The sequence below is a fragment of the Schistocerca piceifrons genome, chromosome 1 (genome assembly GCF_021461385.2).
Source record: "Schistocerca piceifrons isolate TAMUIC-IGC-003096 chromosome 1, iqSchPice1.1, whole genome shotgun sequence".
Classification (NCBI taxonomy): Eukaryota; Metazoa; Arthropoda; class Insecta; order Orthoptera; family Acrididae; genus Schistocerca; species Schistocerca piceifrons.
This window is the reverse complement of record NC_060138.1, coordinates 32,976,164-32,995,905: the sequence shown is the minus strand read 5'-3', so window position 1 is coordinate 32,995,905 and position 19,742 is coordinate 32,976,164.

Here is a 19,742-nt window from a genome sequence, read left to right as displayed (position 1 = left end):
TTAGCTCGTGCCATTGGTGTGGACGATGGAATGCATACAGTACAAAGAGAGAACGTGTATCCAGAAAGGGAAAGACGGACGGCGACAGCTTGGAAGGAAGTGTTTAAATGGATTGGGTGATAATGGAGAGTATCATGGAGAAGAATCATGAATCCTCCATGGGCTGGAGTGCCTTCAACAGAGGTGAGATCATATCAGATGGACTGAAAACGAGGGAGAACAAAGCGGACCTGGGGACGCAGCTTTGTTTCCTGAAGACAGAAGATGACCAGCGAGCAGGATCGTAAGAGGATCGACAATTCATCCCGATTGGCTCGAATGCCGCGGATATTCCAGTGGATAATGGACATAAGGTGAACAGAAAATGGAGGAATGTGACCAAAGTTTCTGTCAATGATTGCTCAGAGCTTGCGACCGACAGCATGGAGTTACATTCAGACGAAGGCTGAAGATCCTGATCCATAGGTTAGTCAGGAGCAGCTCCTGCCACCAGCGACCGGCTGGTTGATCGGGCACCAGCAGTGCGCCTCGGCGACACAGAAGACGCCAGAGGGGGATTTCCCTCAGGAGGTGCTGTAGATGGGACACGCCTTGGCGGAGAAGGAGATGAACTGTGTTTCTTTGTAGCCTTCTTGGAATTATGATGTTTAGAAGAAGGAGGAACCGATGGTTGTGAAATTGGGGTACGTAAAACATCTTCACGAGTGTGCTCTTTTTTCGAAGTCTTGGTGTTTGACTTTTGGGCTCGAGATTTAGCAGAACCCGATGAAGGGTGAGCCATAGACTGGGCAGGCGAAAGTGGTGATGTTGAACGGGCGATCTTTGCACTGGCCGATCTGACGACCGTGGTACTAAAGGTGAGGTCGCAAGTCTGCGTGGCCGCCTACTTTGGTGGCCGAGGAGAGGCAAGGACAGTGCTGTATTTTCCTTTCTGAGGCATGGTGGGCTGTCGACTGGCGAGTAACTTTCGAGCAGCAAAGGTCGACACCTTTTCCTTCACTCTGATTTCCTGGATGAGCTTTTCGTCCTTAAAAACGGGGCAATCTCGAGAGGACGCAGCGTGGTAACCCATACAGTTGATGCAGCGAGGGGATGGAGGAGGACAAGCACCCTCATGGGCATCCTTGCCACACATAACACATTTGGCCGGATTGGAACAGGACTGGCTAGTGTGTTTGAACCGCTGCCACCAATAGCAATGCGTGGGGTTCGGGACATAAGGGCGAACGGAAATTATCTCATAGCCTGCTTTGATTTTCGATTAGTGTTGAACTCTGTCGAATGTCAAGAAGACAGTGCGGGTTGGAATGAGGTTTGTGTCAACCCTTTTCATAACTCTATGGACAGCCGTTACACCCTGGTCAGACAGGTAGCGCTGAATTTCTTCGTAAGGACAATCCATTGAGAGAGCGTGTGTAAACGACTCCGCGCGAGGAATTTTAAGTGTGGTGCGCTTCAACCCGGACAGGGAAGGTGTGGAGCAGTGAAGTATGCAGCAATTTTTGTGCCTGGAGGGCACTGACTGTTTCTAACAACAAGGTGCCACTCCGTAATCTGGAACAAGTCTTTACAGGACCCGCAATTGCGTCGACACCTTTCTGAATAATGAAAGGGTTGACCGTGGAGAAGTTGTGACCTTTGTCAGACCGAGAAACAACAAGGAATTGTGGCAACGATGGAAGAACTGACTGTGGCTGAGACTCAGTGAACTTACGTTTGTGAGCAGACATAGTGGAAGGTGAGGAAACAATTGCGTAAGAATCCCCCATGATTACCGGCGTCTCCGATGGCGCGCTCCTCCCTTGTGGGGGCCCGCCTTAGGTGATTGTTCACACCTCAGGTCACACCTCCCAACAAACGGACGGAGTGACCAATTGGCATTTTTGGAAGGTATCAGCTCGGGTAATCACCCCTCCCTTGGCTGGCCGTTACCAGGGGGTACGTACGTGTCCTACCTGTCTACCCAGGGCGGGGTATTACGCGTTACCCCGTCACCGGCTACGCACAAAAAGGCGTGGGTCGGCCTTCGGACATGCACAGGGTAGAAGAAAGAGAAAGGGAAAGGAAAGAAGAGAGGTTTCAAACGCTGCAGCGAAGAAAAGGGTAAAGAGAAGAGGTAAGGAAAAGAGAAGGACAAAGGAAGGATGAGACATACAAGCAAGGAAGGCGAAGAATGCGGTACATTTACGAGCGTCCGTCTCCGGTCGTAGGCACAAACCATACTCCCAGAGGGGGAGAAAGGGATGGAAAGAGCCAGAGGGAGAGGGGGGGGGGGCAAGGAGGTGGATGGGGAAGGATGCAGAATGGGAAGGTATGCAGCCCGGAAAGGAAGGAAGGCCATATTAGCTCGGGTCATGTGCTCGCTACATACGTATCCACAAAAGATTTGTGGACCCCCTGGGGGGAATAAGGCCAGTTAGTGTGATACTCTTATATTTGTAAATGTATGTTTCGTAATGAGTGAATGAGGGAATCTTCAATAGCCCCCCATTAAATTTAAAGTAATGCTGGGCAGCAAGTTTGCAATTACAAGAATGTGTGCTGCTTGTGACCTAACTGTCATACATTTATGGAGTAGAAACAATGTAATACTTCAAACCACTTCTCTCACTTGTTGATACAAGAAATTTATTTATAACTGTTTACAGCCGAGGTTAACAGAGTTTGAGGTGAGAGAGTCAACTGAAATATTAAGTTAAATGCTGCACTTTCACATGTTCACATACGTCTCCAACCTTCGTAGTGGAGGATCTCCACATAGCAAACTCCTGAGAGGTGTTGAATTAAAACATGCCGTTATTAATGTTCAAAATGAATATAAATTTTCCTGAACAGAGTCTCTTAAATCACACAAGAATAATTTCAAGGAACAAGCAAACTGCCATGAGAAATATCACACAAACAATGTTTCAGTGTTTAAAAACACAGACACACACATATATACACACATATACATACATACATACATATTATATATTCATAACCTCTTGCTTCATCCCTATGAAATCCCCAAACCACCTTCCCTACCCTCTGGCTCTTACCCCTGTAACCGCCCCTGGTGTAAAACCTGTCCCATGCACCCTCCCACCCCCACCTACTCCAGTCCTGTAACCCGGAAGGTGTACACGATCAAAGGCAGAGCCATGTGTGAAAGCACCCACGTGATTTACCGACTGACCTGCCTACAATGTGAAGGTTTTGTTCATGTGAATGGACAGTTTGTTGCTGGTCATTCCCACATAAGACACAGGCAGACAGTGTTTGTTGGAAATGAGGATCAACCTGTGGCTAAACATGCCTTGGTGCACGGTCAGCACATCTTGGCACAATGTTACACCATCCGGGTTATCTGGATACTTCCCATTGATACCAACCTGTCAGAATTCTGGAGATGGGAACTTGCCCTTCAATATATACTCTTTTCCCGTTACCCACCAGGCCTCAACCTCCGCTAATCTCAAATTGCCACCCCTCGTACGTCACCTGTCACTCAGCAACATCTTTGCCTCTGTACTTCCGCCTCGACTGACATCTCTGCCCAAACTCTTTGCCTTTACATATGTGTGCCTGTGACTGTATATGTGCATTTGCACGTGCATGTGCGTGTGCGTGTACCTTTTTCCCCCTAAGGTAAGTCTTTCCGCTCCCGGGTCGGAATGACTCCTTACCCTCTCCCTTGAAACCAACATCCTTTCGTCTTTCCCTCTCCTTCCCTCTTTCCTGATGAAGCAACCATGGGTTGCCTGAAATTTGTGTGTGTGTTTTTTATTGTATTTCTACCAGCACTTTCTCGTTTGTTAAGTCACAGCATCTTTGTTTTTTGATGTATATAGATTTATTTATTTTGCATAGAACATGAGTGATAAAATAACTGCACGTTAAATTATAGCTCCTATTCACTTCTGCAAATTATTTGCTGATCCAAGGCATAAACATGCAGAATTACTGCTTGTCACTCGTGGTGTTAAGCAGGATTACTCTGGGTTAAAGTAGATACTTGAATACATCTTACACAGTGACATCCTTGTTACTCACTAGTGTGCCAAGTGTGGAGTGAGAGTAGAATTGTCATCACGAGGTTGCAATGTAACGTGGGTTACAAGTAACATATTTATCAAGCGTCCCCAATTATTGTGGGTCAGCAGTCGGCAAATAATAAAAACTATACTGACTAGTGGAAAAGCAAATTTTTATATAAAAAAAGGGTTAACATAATTATAAGGACTGCCAATTTTATGCATTCACTTCTAATTGCATGCCACAGTTTGCCATGTGAATCACATATTTACATGTAAAATTTATTCAAGCATCTACAACAAATGTTGCCCACCATGGTGTTTACTTAATTAGGATGAAATAGGCCAAGAAATGTACTTTATCCCAGAGTAATGCTGCTTATTGCCATGAGTGATGAGCAGTAAATCTGCATGTTTCTGCCTTGTGCCTGTAAATAATTTCAATGTGTATGACTTGTGGTGATTTACACACAAATTTATCTATATCAATGAAAACAATCAATTATTGGCAATATAATGTAAATGGATAAATAAAATATCTACTCACGAAGTGGTGGAAATGGTACAAGTACACAAAAGGGTTTAACTTTTACAAGTTTCTGGAGCCAGTGGCTCCTCCTCCTGGCAGAATATTTGAAGGGGAATGAATAAGGATTAAGGGAAATTAACTGGAGTGGTTTAGGAAAAGAGGTACAGTTCCAAGAGGTCGCCCAGAACCCTGGGCAAGGGGAAACTTAATGGATGGGATGAGAACAAATGACTGATTTTTAGTGACTGCACCAGATGAGATTTGGAAACCTAAGAGCTTCAAGGTGGAAAACAGGGCAATATGCAAAACAGAGATTATTACTAAAATATTGCATGATTTAATAAGAGTGAAAAGCTAAGTGCATTCTATACGACTGGGCATTAAAATTACTACACCATGAAGATGATTTGCTACAGATGCAAAATTTAACTGACAGGAAGAAGATGCTGTCACATGCAAATGATTAGCTTTTCGGAGTATTCAAACGAGGTTGGCGCCGGTGGCGACACCTACAACAAGCTGACATGAGGAAAGTTTCCAACCAATTTCCCATACACAAACAGCAGTTGATTGGCATTGCCTGGTGAAATGATGTCATGATGCCTCATGTAAGGAGGAGAAATGTGTACCATCAAGTTTCTGACTTTGATAATGGTCAAATTGTAGCCTATCATGATTGCAGTTTATCGTATCACGACATTGCTGCTCATGTTGATCGAGATCCAATGACTGTTAGCCGAATATGGAATTCATGGGTCCAGGAGGGTAATATGGAACACCGTGCTGGATCCCAATGGCCTTGTATTACCAGCAATTGAGATGACAGTCATCTTATCCACATGGCTGTAATGGATCGTGCAGCCACGTCTCAATCCCTAAGTCAGCAGATGGGGATGTTTGCAGGACAACAACCATCTGCACAAACAGTTCGATGACGTTTGCAGCAGCATGGACTATCAGCTCGAAGACCATGGCTGCGGTTACCATTGATGCTGCATCACAGAGAGGAGCGCCTGCGATGGTGTACCCAACGACGAACCTGGGTGCACGAATTACAAAACAACATTTTCTCGGATAAATCCAGTTTCTGTTTACAGCATCATGATGGTCGCATCCATGTTTGGCAACATCGCGGTGAACGCACATTGGAAGCGTGTGTTCATCATCGCCACACTGGCGTATCACCCGGTGTGATGGTATGGGGTGCAATTGGTTACATGTCTTGGTCACCTCTTTTTCACACTGACAGCACTTTGAACAGTTGACATTACATTTCAGATGTGTTATGACCCGTGGCTCTATCCTTCATTCCATCCCTGCAAAACCCTACATTTCAGCAGGATAATGCATGACTGCATGTTGCAGGTCCTGTACGGGCCATTCTGGATACAGAAAATGTTCGACTGCTGCCCTGGCCAGCTCATTCTCAAGATCTCTCACCAATTGAAAACATCTGCATTTGGTGGCCAAGCAACTGGCTTGTCACAATATGCCAGTCACTGCTCTTGATGAACTGTGGTATCGTGTTGAAGTTGCATGGGCAGCTGAACCTGTACACACCAGCCAAGCTCTGTTTGACTCAATGCCCAGACGTATCAAGATCATTATTATGGCCAGAGCTGGTTGTTCTGGGTACTGATTTCTCAGGATCTATGCACCCAAACTGCGTGAAAATGTAATCACATGTCAGTTCTAGTATATTATATTTGTCCAATGAATACCCGTTTGTCAACTGCATTTCTAGTTGTAGCAATTTTAATGGCCAGTTGTGTATGTAATGAAGGTGGGAGGGAGGTCAGCAAGGAATAGACAGGTCAGAAAATGAGAGAGGCAGAAAACTAAAATGGAGTGAAGAAATGCTGAGACAGAAGGAATTAACACCATGTTGGTGGCAAGAACCAAGCACATGTTGTGTACTAGTTCCCACCTGCAGAGTTCTGAGAAACTAGTGCCTGGGAGAAGAATCAATGCAGAATTTGTGGTGAAACGGGCACTGAGCTCATGACAAGTTGTACAGCATGCTCTGCAACAGGATATTGTGTGTTGCCCACACCCACCCTCTGTCGATGCCCATTCATCCTGACATAATTGAGTGCCAGTGTAAAAATACTGAACATGGGCTGAGGTAAGATCCATTCAGTCTTAAATTTTGCCCACCACACTTACAATAGCTATTCATTACACTCCTGATCTCCACAATATCCTTATCAGACTCTATGCTCATTCTGCACCCATCTGCCTGCCCTATGGCTCCTATCCCAGTGACCGTCCCTGTACTATGCACTATTCTGCCATCACCTATTCCAGCCCTGTAACTGGCAAAACGTTTACTATCAAAGGGAGAGCCATATGTGAGACAATACAAGTTATATACCGGCTCCTACTTGAACACTCTTTGGCCTTTTACATTGGCACGACTACTACCATATTATCAGTTAGGGTGAATGGACATAGCCAGAGGATGAATACAGGCAAAACACAATATCATGTTGCAGAGCAAGCTGTACAACTTGACAGTCTGAACTTGATGCCTGTTTAACCACACACATCAACTGGATTCTCCCCCAGACATCAGTTTCTCAGAACTCTGCAGGTGGGAACAAGTACTACAACATGTCCTTGTTTCTTGCCACCCTCATGGCATTTATGTGCATTAATTCCTTCTGTCTCAGCATTTCTACACAGTAACTACTACTTTCTTCACCCTGTTTAGTTTTCTACATCTTTCTTTTTCTGAGCTGTCTATTGCTATTTATTACTGTTCCCCTTCCTACCTTCGTCATATACAGTGTACTGAGCTTTCCACACTTATTAAATTGTGCATGCTCTTTTAGTAGTAAGCTCTGTCTTATTTTACCCTATCTTCCACTTTCAAGCTCTCAAGTTTTCAAATCTCATCCAGCACAGTCATTAACAGTCTTTCTTTCCTTCTCATCCTATCCGTTAAGTGTCCCCTGACCTGGGGCTCTGGGTGACTTATCTGAACTGTACCCCTTTCCGCAAACCTCTCCAGCCCTTTTCCTTCACCCCTCTTCCTTCCCCTTAAATTCTTCTGCCGGAAGAAGCAGCCACTGCCTCCAGAAGCTTGTAAAAGTTAAACCTTTCTGTGTTCGTGTTCCCCTTCTGCCACTTTCTGAGTAGATTCTTTACCTATTCATGTACATAAATAGATCTGTAAGATGAAGGGAGTGGCAGTCCTCTTATGGCATCTTTCAAAGTGACAGCAGGTAATATACTGCCTCCTATGTTGAAAATGAACTATGCTCATAACTGACCCAGAAACCTGTATTGATTATTAAAGTAAATTTCATTCACTACCAGAAGTCCTGTTGATACAACTCTGAAAAAAAATAAAACTGGTTAGCTATAACACATAGTTCACTGTCATTAAAGTCTATGTCTGCATCCATGCTCCTGAAGCCAACAAACAGTGTGTGGCAGGGGGTACCTTCTACCACAGCCAGTTTATTATTTTGTGGGCCCCATGCAAATAGAGTGAGGGGAAAGCAATGATCTATATAACTTCATACAAGGGCTTATTTCTATCTTTGTGGTCCTTAAATGATATTTATGTTGACAGCAGCAGAATTGTTCTGCAGTCAGATTCAAACTCTGCTTCTAGACTTTCTTCATAGTGTTTTATGAAATAAAAATTGTCTTCCCTCCAGGTATTCCAATTTGTGTTCATGAACGATCTCTGTATTACTTGAGTGTTGACTGAACTGCCAGGTAACAAATGCTTCAGATTGTCCTTTGATCTGACTTGATGGGGAACCCAAACACTTAATCAGTACTCAAGAATGGATCACAGTAGTGTTCTACGGGATATTCATAAAGTCTCTCCGCAGTGCCGTGTTATTGTTAGCTGCACATGCCATTTGATTGTTCACCTGCCTGGGTTACTTCCCTTCAAGTGGGGGATACTTACAAATTTTCACATTAGATGTTGAAAGTAAAAAATAATGAATATTGAATAAATTAATAACTTATATTTCACCAAGTTTCATTTCAGTATATTCACCGAGACATACGGCACGCATGGTTAACAATCATAAGGCACTGTGTGGAAGACTTTTGAACAAGCCCAAGATGTCTCTTTTAGAGATGATTCACACTTCCACAAAATTATCCCAATGAATGGAACATGTGGTGTCACCGCCAGACACCACCATGGCTTATTAAACTGATAGTTCGCTAATTTTCATATCTGTCAGCACCTGCTTTCTTTGGGATTGGAATTATTATATTCTTGAAGTCTGAGGGAATTTCGCCCATCTCATACATCTTGCTCACCAGGTGGTAGAGTTTTGTCAGGACTGGCTCTCCCAAGGCTATCAGTAATTCTAATGGAATGTTGTCTACTCCCGGGGCCTTGTTTCGACTTAGGTCCTTCAGTGCTCTGTCAAACTGTTCATGCAGTATCATATCTCCTATTTCATCTTCATCTACCTCTCAAAAATGAGCTTGACAAGAAGTGCAAAATGGCTAAGCAGGGATGGCTAGAGGAGAAATGTCAGGATGTAGGGGCTTATCTCATGAGGGGTAAGACAGATACTGCCTACAGGAAAATTAAAGAGACATTTGGAGAAAAGAGAACCACTTGCATGAATATCAAGAGCTCAGATGGAAACCCAGTTCTAAGCAAAGAAGGGAAGGCAGAAAGGTGGAAGGAGTATATAGAGCGACTATACAAGGGCAACGTACTTCAAGGCAATATTGTGGAAATGGAAGGAATGTAGATGAAGATGAAATAGGAGAAATGATACTGCGGGAAGAGTTTGACAGAGCACTGAAAGACCTAAGTCGAAGCAAGGCCCCAGGAGTAGACAACATTCCATTAGAACTACTGATAGCCTTGTGAGAGCCAGTCCTGACAAAACTCTACCACCTGGTGAGCAAGATGTATGAGATGGGCGAAATTCCCTCAGACTTCAAGAATATAATAATTCCAATCCCAAAGAAAGCAGGTGCTGACAGATATGAAAATTACTGAACTATCAGTTTCATAAGTCACAGCTACCAAAATACTAATGCAAATTCTTTACAGACGAATGGAAAACTGGTAGAAGCTGACCTCGGGGAAGATCAGTTTGGATTCCGTAGAAATACTGGAACACATGAGGAAATACTGACCCTACGACTTATCTTAGAAGAAAGATTAAGGAAAGGCAAACCTACATTTTTAGCATTTGTAAACTTAGAGAAAGCTTTTGACAATGTTGACTGGAATATTCTCTTTCAAATTCTAAAGGTGGCAGAGGTAAAATACAGAGAGCAAAAGGCTATTTACAATTTGTAAAGAAATCAGATGGCAGTTATAAGAGTCAAGGGGCACGAAAGGTACGCAGTGGTTGGGAAACGAGTGAGACAGGATTGTAGCCTCTCCCCGATGTTACTCAATCTGTATATTAAGCAAGCAGTAAAAGAAACAAAAGAAAAGTTCCGAGTAGGTATTGAAATCCATGGAGAAGAAATTAAAACTTTGAGGTTTGCCGATGCCATTGTAATTCTATCAGAGACAGGAAAGGACTTGGAAGAGCAGTTGAACAGAATGGACAGTGTCTTGAAAGGAGAGTATAAGATGAACATCAACAAAAGCAAAACGAGGATAATGGAATGTAGTCGAATTAAGTCGGGTGATGCTGAGGGAATTAGATTAGGAAATGAGACACTTAAAGTAGTAAAGGAGGTTTGGTATTTGGGGAGCAAAATAACCGATGATGGTCGACGTAGAGAGGATATAAAGGAAAGTGTTTCTGAAGAAGAGAAATTTGTTAACATCGAGTATAGATTTAAGTGTCAGGAAGTCGTTTCTGAAAGTATTTGTGTGGAGTGTAGCCATGTATGCAAGTGAAACATGGACTATAAATAGTTTGGACAAGAAGAGAATAGAAGCTTTAGAAAGGTGGTGCTACAGAAGAATGCTGAATATTAGATGGGTAGATCACATAACTAATCATGAGGTATTGAACAGAATTGGGTAGAAGAGGAGTTCATGGTAGAACATGACTAGATGACGGGACTCGTTGGTAGGACATGTTCTGAGCCATCAAGGGATCACCAATTTAGTACTGGATGGCAGCGTGGAGGGTAAGAAATCGTAGAGGGAGACCCTGATACGAATACACTAAGCAGATTCAGAAGGATGTAGGCTGCAGTAAGTACTGGGAGATGAAGAATCTTGCACAGGATAGAGTAGCATGGAGAGCTGTATCAAACCAGTCTCAGGACTGAAGTCAACAACAACAACAACAACAACAACTCCTGCATTACCCCTATTTGATTTTGTACTTACAACCCGGTACTCACCTGACCAAAAGTCTTGTTCCTCCTGCCACTGAATTTCACTAATTCCCACTATATCTAACTTTAACCTACCCATTTCCCTTTCTAAATTTTCTAACTGACCTGCTTGATTAAGGGCTCTGACATTCCACACTCCGATCCGTAGAACGCCAGTTTTCTTTCTCCTGATAACGTCGTCCTCTTGACTAGTCCCCGCCCAGAGATCCGATTGGGGACTATTTTACCTTCAAAATACACTCCTGGAAATTGAAATAAGAACACCGTGAATTCATTGTCCCAGGAAGGGGAAACTTTATTGACACATTCCTGGGGTCAGATACATCACATGATCACACTGACAGAACCACAGGCACATAGACACAGGCAACAGAGCATGCACAATGTCGCCACTAGTACAGTGTATATCCACCTTTCGCAGCAATGCAGGCTGCTATTCTCCCATGGAGACGATCGTAGAGATGCTGGATGTAGTCCTGTGGAACGGCTTGCCATGCCATTTCCACCTGGCGCCTCAGTTGGACCAGCGTTCGTGCTGGACGTGCAGACCACGTGAGACGACGCTTCATCCAGTCCCAAACATGCTCAATGGGGGACAGATCCGGAGATCTTGCTGGCCAGGGTAGTTGACTTACACCTTCTAGAGCACGTTGGGTGGCACGGGATACATGCGGACATGCATTGTCCTGTTGGAATAGCAAGTTCCCTTGCCGGTCTAGGAATGGTAGAACGATGGGTTCGATGACGGTTTGGATGTACCGTGCACTATTCAGTGTCCCCTCGACGATCACCAGTGGTGTACGGCCAGTGTAGGAGATCGCTCCCCACACCATGATGCCGGGTGTTGGCCCTGTGTGCCTCGGTCGTATGCAGTCCTGATTGTGGCGCTCACCTGCACGGCGCCAAACACGCATACGACCATCATTGGCACCAAGGCAGAAGCGACTCTCATCGCTGAAGACGACACGTCTCCATTCGTCCCTCCATTCACGCCTGTCGCGACACCACTGGAGGCGGGCTGCACGATGTTGGGGCATGAGCGGAAGACGGCCTAACGGTGTGCGGGACCGTAGCCCAGCTTCATGGAGACGGTTGCGAATGGTCCTCGCCGATACCCCAGGAGCAACAGTGTCCCTAATTTGCTGGGAAGTGGTGGTGAGGTCCCCTACGGCACTGCGTAGGATCCTACGGTCTTGGCGTGCATCCGTGCGTCGCTGCAGTCCGGTCCAGGTCGACGGGCACGTGCACCTTCCGCCGACCACTGGCGACAACATCGATGTACTGTGGAGACCTCACGCCCCACGTGTTGAACAATTTGGCGGTACGTCCACCCGGCCTCCCGCATGCCCACTATACGCCCTCGCTCGAAGCCCGTCAACTGCACATACGGTTCACGTCCACGCTGTCGTGGCATGCTACCAGTGTTAAAGACTGCGATGGAGCTCCGTATGCCACGGCAAACTGGCTGACACTGACGGCGGCGGTGCACAAATACTGCGCAGCTAGCGCCATTCGACGGCCAACACCGCGGTTCCTGGTGTGTCCGCTGTGCCGTGCGTGTTATCATTGCTTGTACAGCCCTCTCGCAGTGTCCGGAGCAAGTATGGTGGGTTTGACACACTGGTGTCAATGTGTTCTTTTTTCCATTTCCAGGAGTGTATTTTACCCAAGAGGACGCCATCATCACTTACCCACACAGTAAAGCTGCACGCCCTTGGGAAATAATTATGGCTGCAGTTTCCCCTTGCTTTCAGCCGTTCGCAGTACCAGCACAGCAAGACCGTTTTGGTTTTATGTTACAAAGCCAGATCAGTCAATCATCCAGACTGTTGCCCCCTGCAACTTCTGAAAAGGCTGCTGCCCCTTTTCAGGAACCACATGTTTGTCTGGCCTCTCAACAGATACCCCTCCATTGTGGTTGCACCTTCGGTATGCCCATCTGTATCGCTGAGGCACGCAAGCCTCCACACCAACGGCAAGGTCCATGGTTCATGGGGGCAGGACCTTACTGGTATCATACAGATATAATATTATGTATCTACATTGAAGCAGTGAATGGAAATTTTTACCGATGGCAAGAATCGCACCCTGATTTCCTGCTTATAGTGAACTTGTCTTATATAGAAATTAAAAATGTTGAGTGTACAGAATGAATTTTCCTAGAACATAAAAGTAAATTTAAAATTTAATTTCATGTGAAAGATGTAAAAGAATTTGTTTTTTAGTAGTAACTACATATAGAATAAATAGTAGTGTAGACAGTGAAGTAATATAGAAGTGTAGCATGAACTGAAACACAAAAATAGTAGCGCCTCACATGATTTATCACACAACTGCACTACCTTTGTCACAGATTAGTTTATAACATCATTTTTGTTATCTTTTATGTATTTATGTACTGACAAGTAACATTTTAATGTACTGAGGCAGTACATTGTAGAGCTTAATACCCATATAGCTTACATGCTTCCAAGTTCATGCTCTGTTTATTTGTTTTATGTAGAGATCATTCCTTTTCCTAGTGTTATAGTTGGGCAGTGAGCATTTGTGTGGAAATTGTTTATATATTTAAATGTGTACTCTTAACTAAAGCAAATCTAAAGCTTTGGCAGGTTAAGTATTCCTAATTCCTGGAAAAAGAAGTCTGCGCGAGCTTGTTTAGGGCTGTGGGTAATTATTTGAATAGCCTGTATTTCTACCTTTTTTTTTTTATTTGATTTTGAGCTGTTCCACAATGTCATTCCACATGAGGCAACAGAACAAAAATATCCAAATCATGCCATTCTCATATCTTTTAAAGCACAAACAGTTGTGGTAAATCTTAAGCACAAAGCAGGCTGAGCTAACGGTGTGTAAGGAATCTGACATGACATTTCCAGTTCATAGCTTTATCTATACACATACACATTTGTAACAGTTTTGCCAACTTATATATATCATCTAGTTCTAGATTAATTTCTCCGTCTTGAAACATTTTAGGAAACACTATGAAATTTGTTTTCCTTGAATTCAGTAAAAGTTTATTTACAATTTTGATTGTATTATATTATATTATAGCAGCAAATCATACACATGTAAGGGAAAGAGTAGTGGTCGTAAGATGATGGACTGGGATACTCCTAAGAGAACTACTTTTGTTTTTGAAGCAGACATTCGTTTTATTTGGATTGTCAATGGTGAGACCTACAACCTGAAATCTGTTTCTTTAGATATTGCAAACCACATTTTAGCTCTTCCTCTCGTACCTAATTGATTCCTGCTAATCAAGGAAGAAGATGGAATCAAAAGCTTCAGACAGATCTAAACTGATGCCTACTACATTTTTGTTTGTCTTGAAAATTTTAAATATTTCTTGGGCATAGTGTAAGACTGCAATTTCTGTGCAGTGTTTTTTTTTTTACAAAAACCTTGCTGACTGGAATTTCTAATTTCACTATTGTCTAGCTAAACAGTGACTAAATTTCATTAGTTTTGCTTGTATTTTGGAGAAAGGAGAAAGAAGTGTTATGCTACAGTTTTTGTTTATTTTATGTGTGCCCCCATTTCTAAATAGTGGTCTGACTTTTGAGACCTTTAGCTGCTGATGAAGCACATCTTTACTAATGGGTGGCATTGCAATGTCTGCTAAAGGCTTTGCGATCTTCACTGTAGTCTTCATGATGACTAAAATGGGACTTCATCTACCCCTGATGACAGTTTTGGTTGTAAGCTCCTAGTCACCCTAATTACTTCCTATCCATTTTTTGAAGTAATGTTTATGTTACAGGCAACCCTTTGAGATAAATTTTATGTTTAGTGAATGCCATTCATTCAAAAGTAGTTATTACTGTAGAAACATTTCCTTCTTTTTAGTATTATGATTTTCACTATTTTGAGTGTTATTTCATCCTTTATCAAATTAAAGCAGTTTCAGTTCATGTAATTTCCCATATGGTTGTTGATTTGTTATCAGAGTTGATTTGGTCTTCTCAGGGTTACACTGGAAATCCCAATACCTGTAGTTACCCAGTGTTTATGTATTTTTTGTTCTTAAAACTTAGACATTACTAATTTCTTAGGGAAACATTTCAGATTGTGACATGTATGTAGAAGAACAGATATTACACTCATTATTTGCAATTGGTTCTGACTGCACATCTGCCTAGCATTCATGGTTTAGACAGTTAGCAAAATGTGTGCAGAATGAGATTTTCACTCTTCAGCAGAGTGTGCACTGATATGAAACTTACTGGCATATTAAAACTGTGTGCCAGACCGATACTCAAACTTTGGACCTTTGCCTTTCCCGGGCAAGTGCTCTACTGACTGAGCTACCCAAGCATGACTCCCAACCTGTTTGCTGGGAAATGATGAACCGTAAGAGGTTGAGGGCAATGAGCACATAATGGCGGGAGAGCACCACTTAACAAATGGTGATTGCTAAAAAGAAAATGCCCAATATGCAACCTAGCAAAAATGATCTCCTCACATGGAGAGGGCCAAGAGGAGGTCATTCAAGCCAATGGGAGAGGCTTGATTACCTGGAGCTTATCCCTATGAAGAAAGGACCAGTGGTTATAGCAATGTGATGCCGCCTGCTGACAGACAGCAACACAGAGATCATCAGAGGTAGTGGAATAACTAGTGGGCCAAGGTATGAGGACTGCAGCCTTGGCAGCAGCGTCTTCAGAATTGGTTCCCCATCAGACTGAGGTGAGAAGAAACCCTCATAAATACCACAGTAACTCCATGAAGAGTGAGCAAGTGACATCCTTCCTGTACCCACAGCACCAGTGGATGGACAGTGTGAAGCACACTGAGCTTCCAAAGGGCACAGAGTGTTGGAGCAGATGACCTAATTGAAAAGCCTGTGTCACTGGATGTACTCTGAAGCCTGATACAGAGCAAAGATCTCTGCCATAAATAATGAGCAGTGTTCTGGAAGCTGATACCAAAAATCATCAGTGCCAATGATACAGGCACATTGACATCACAGTCAGACACAAAAGACATTGCACACAAAAGTATTAAGAAGTTCCTGTGGAGTTTGTGACTTATGGTGACAGAGTGAAGCTGGAGTAGTATCTTTAGGAAGTGAAATAAAGCCGAGGTGAACTCTGGCTGCCACATGAAGCCAAGGTGGTGAAGGGTTCACGCCCGTCAGTGAAGTAGTAGGTAACCTCGAGCTGCTGGAGCAAGACCCAGAAGTTGAATCCAGGAAGTAACAAAGAGGAGGGATGTGTCCCATACTGGCTATCAAAAAGAGTCATCAAAGAAGGAGGCTTAGGATGGGTGGCCAGGCATGGCAGACAAGTGGCATGCATATCAGCCGAGGATAAAGTTGTGGTAGTATGACAGTGCATACAGACTCAACAAGGCTAGTGTGAACGTTGCCGCTGACCAGATAGATGCCATGATGGTGGACCCTATTCAGACAGTATAAGAGGGGCAAACATGCAGATCCATAAACGAAACACACAGGCTAGTTTTAATTGGACAAGGGACTGATACAAATTTAGTAGGGTGGTCTGGTCCACTTCCCAGGAAGTACCTTTGAGAACATGTATGACACTGGAACGTCCTGGCAGATTAAAACTGTGTGCCCGACTGAGACTCGAACTTGGGACCTTTGCCTTTCACAGGCAAGTGCTCTACCAGGCTGTGGCTAAGCCATGTCTCCGCAGTATCCTTTCTTTCAGGAGTGCTTGTTCTGCATGGTTCGCAGGAGAGCTTCTGTAAAGTTTGGAAGGTAGGAGATGAGATACTGGCACAAGTGAAGCTGCGAGGACCGGACATGAGTCTTGCTTCGGTAGCTCAGATGGTAGAGCACTTGCCCGTGAAAGGGAAAGGTCCTGAGTTAGAGTCTCTGTCGGGCACACAGTTTTAATCTGCCAGGAAGTTTCATGTCAGCATACACTCCGCTGCAGAGTGAAAATCTCATTCTGGTATGTATGACACTGACGGTGGACAGCCAGGTCAGACATGTGGGAGTGCCAAGAAAGTTTCCCATCATGCATGAGCACCAGGAATTTTGCATTTTCAAATGAACAGAAGAGCAACAGGCCCAAGATGTAAAGACGGTGTAAGAAACCCATAGAGCCACCAGAAAGTCTTACAACAGTTTTGTCAGTGGAAAAGCGAAAGCTATTGTCAATGATACATGAGTAAATAAGATCAAGACATCATCTAAGATGCCACTCAAGGAGACAAGTTCATGGAAAACTGCAATAGATGGTAAAATTGTCAACGAATATAGAGCTGTAGATGGCCGGTGAGAGGCAGGCTATAATAGGGTTAATGGTGATAGCAAAGGGGATGACACTCAGAATGGGATCCTCAGGCAGACCATTTTCCTGAACAAAGCTGTCTGCAAGGCAGAACCCACACATACCTTGAAAACTACATATTTACAAAACTCCTGAAGGAAATGGGACAGGTGGCCACAGAAGCCGCATGCGTAGAGAGTACGGAGGATACCTGACCTCCAGTACGTAGCGTAGGTTTTCTCCAAATCTAAGAACATGGCACAGCCAGGTATTTCCACAGGCAACCATTCATGTCATGCATGGACAAAGTGATGAGGTGGTCAACTTCAGAACAGTGCACTCAAAATCAACACTGTGCAGTTGTTAGTAGATTGTGAGACTCAAGCAACCGTACCAGCTGGGCATGAAGCATATGTTTCATCAACTTGCAAACACAGCTGGTGAGAGAAATGGGGCAGTAGTTATAAGGAATGAGTTTGTCCCTACTGGGCCTAGGTATGTGTATGACACTGTCAGCACCTCAGTGACTGGGAAACGTGCCCTCTGCCCAGATGCGACTGTACCTATGAAGGTGATAGTGCTTGCTCACAAGAGAAAGGTTCTGCAACATCTGAATGTGAAAAACATCTGGCCCCATGTCAGAGGATCAGGATGAAGTGAGAGCATGATCTAGCTCCTTCACAGTAAAGGCAGTTAGTAGCTTTCATGATTCTATGAAGAGAATGGTATTGCCTGAACCTCCTCCATGCGCTTCCAATGTAGGAAGGCAGGTAGATAATGGGTGGAGCTCAAAATCTTCAACAAATAGAGGTCCAAGGTGTTTGAGATAGCAGTATGGTCCACAATGACAAATTCTGCTACTGTCAAGCCAGAAAGTCAGGAATGGACCTTGGTCCCAGAGAGGCATCAGAGCTTGCCCCACACAACTGAAGATGGCATGAAAGTGTTGAAAGAACTAGTAAAGCACGTGCAGCTACCTTTTTTGCTATCTCAAAGAACACGACAACAATGTACAAGCAACTGTTTGTAATGAATGCAGTTGGCCATTGTAGGATGATTCAAAACGCGGGAAGCATGTCTTCACATGCAAATTACATCGTGGCACATCTCAGACTACCAAGGGACCGGAAAACAGCACAGTAAAGATTAAGCACGAGGAATGGAACGTTCTGTGGTGATAAGGGTAACATGTTTAAGATATTCTTTCTGGTCAGCAAAACTGGTGAAATGTTTGTCTACAGTTGCCTGGGAGGAGAGAAGCCTCCAGTCAGCCTTAGAGAGCTAAAATTTTGGTGTGCACATAGGTGTGATAGGACTTAGCAATCTAATAGCACATAGGAAATTGTTGCTCAAGTATGTGTTAGAGAGAATGGACCCCTCAAGATGATGGGAAAGCTGGGCAGTGCAGAATGAGAGATCCAAATGGGAGTAGGTGTGAGTGGTGGCTGAAAGTGGTATGGTTGCTCCCATGGTGAGGTGGATGAGGTTCAGTTGATTGAGAAGGTCAGCAAACAGGGCACCTTTCTGATAGGTTCTGAGCAAGCCACAAAGTAGATGGTGCCACTAAAGTCATCAGGCAGCTGAAATGGGTGAGAGAGTTGCCCAGTAAGCTTGGGGAAGTGTGCACTGGTGACACTGAGTGATGGAGGGATGTAAACAGTGCAAAGGGAAAAGAACAAAAGGCGAAAGGTAAAGTGAGGAAGGAAAATGTGGAGTGCAACAGCTTTAAGCTGGGTAGTCAGGAGATGTGTTGACTATGGACATCATCCCAGAGGACTACTTCATGAGATGGAATGCTGTCCTCTGGGAGAAGGTCAAGGCAGACTGGGAAGAAATGCAAAGCCTGAAAGCGGTCATGAATACACAGTACTTTTGGATTTCAATGACACCCTGACGAGAGGTACCTTTGTGTTTATTCCTCAGTCAGACCATCTAGCAGCTTAATGTAAATAACACCACAGGAAGAATTCAGCATTCTATGGGCCATGACAGGAACAGGACAACTGTGGAGGAGTGAAGCTGCAAGTGGTAGTTGTGGTCAAGAATCAGGAGTAGCCTCCAAAAGCAAAGTGCCATTATGTAAACAAGTGCAGGATTTCACAAGCTGAGAGATTGCATGAACACCTTTCTGAAGAACAAATGGATTTAACATAGTGAAGGTCTGACCATCTTCATACATGAAACCGTGAACAGCTGGGAGGGTCTTTGTATCATTAGTCTCATTCCATTCACATTTGGTACACATTCGTGTGAATATTATGATTGTCTAACTGTATGCTTAGACCGAATTATGTTAGATCATGTAGTGCTTCCATTGAAGATCAAAGCAGGCTATCAAGTCTTCATGGTTTGACCATACATTCCGAACAAGATGCTTTGCTACCAGCATCAGCGTTACAACCACACCCTCACGTCCTATCAAAACATGGTCAAATATGTTACTTGCAGTAGGAATTATCACGAGGACAACTGTCTGCCCCCACCTCCACACCATTTTAACTTTCATATGTAAGAAATTGTTCATGCTTAAGTAAGAAATTGTTCATGCTTAAGTATTGTTTAAACATACCAGCAACTTTGTTTGGCCTTCGCACAGACTCCCACAATGACACACAGTAATAAGCATCCTGGCATAGAGAAACAAGGGAA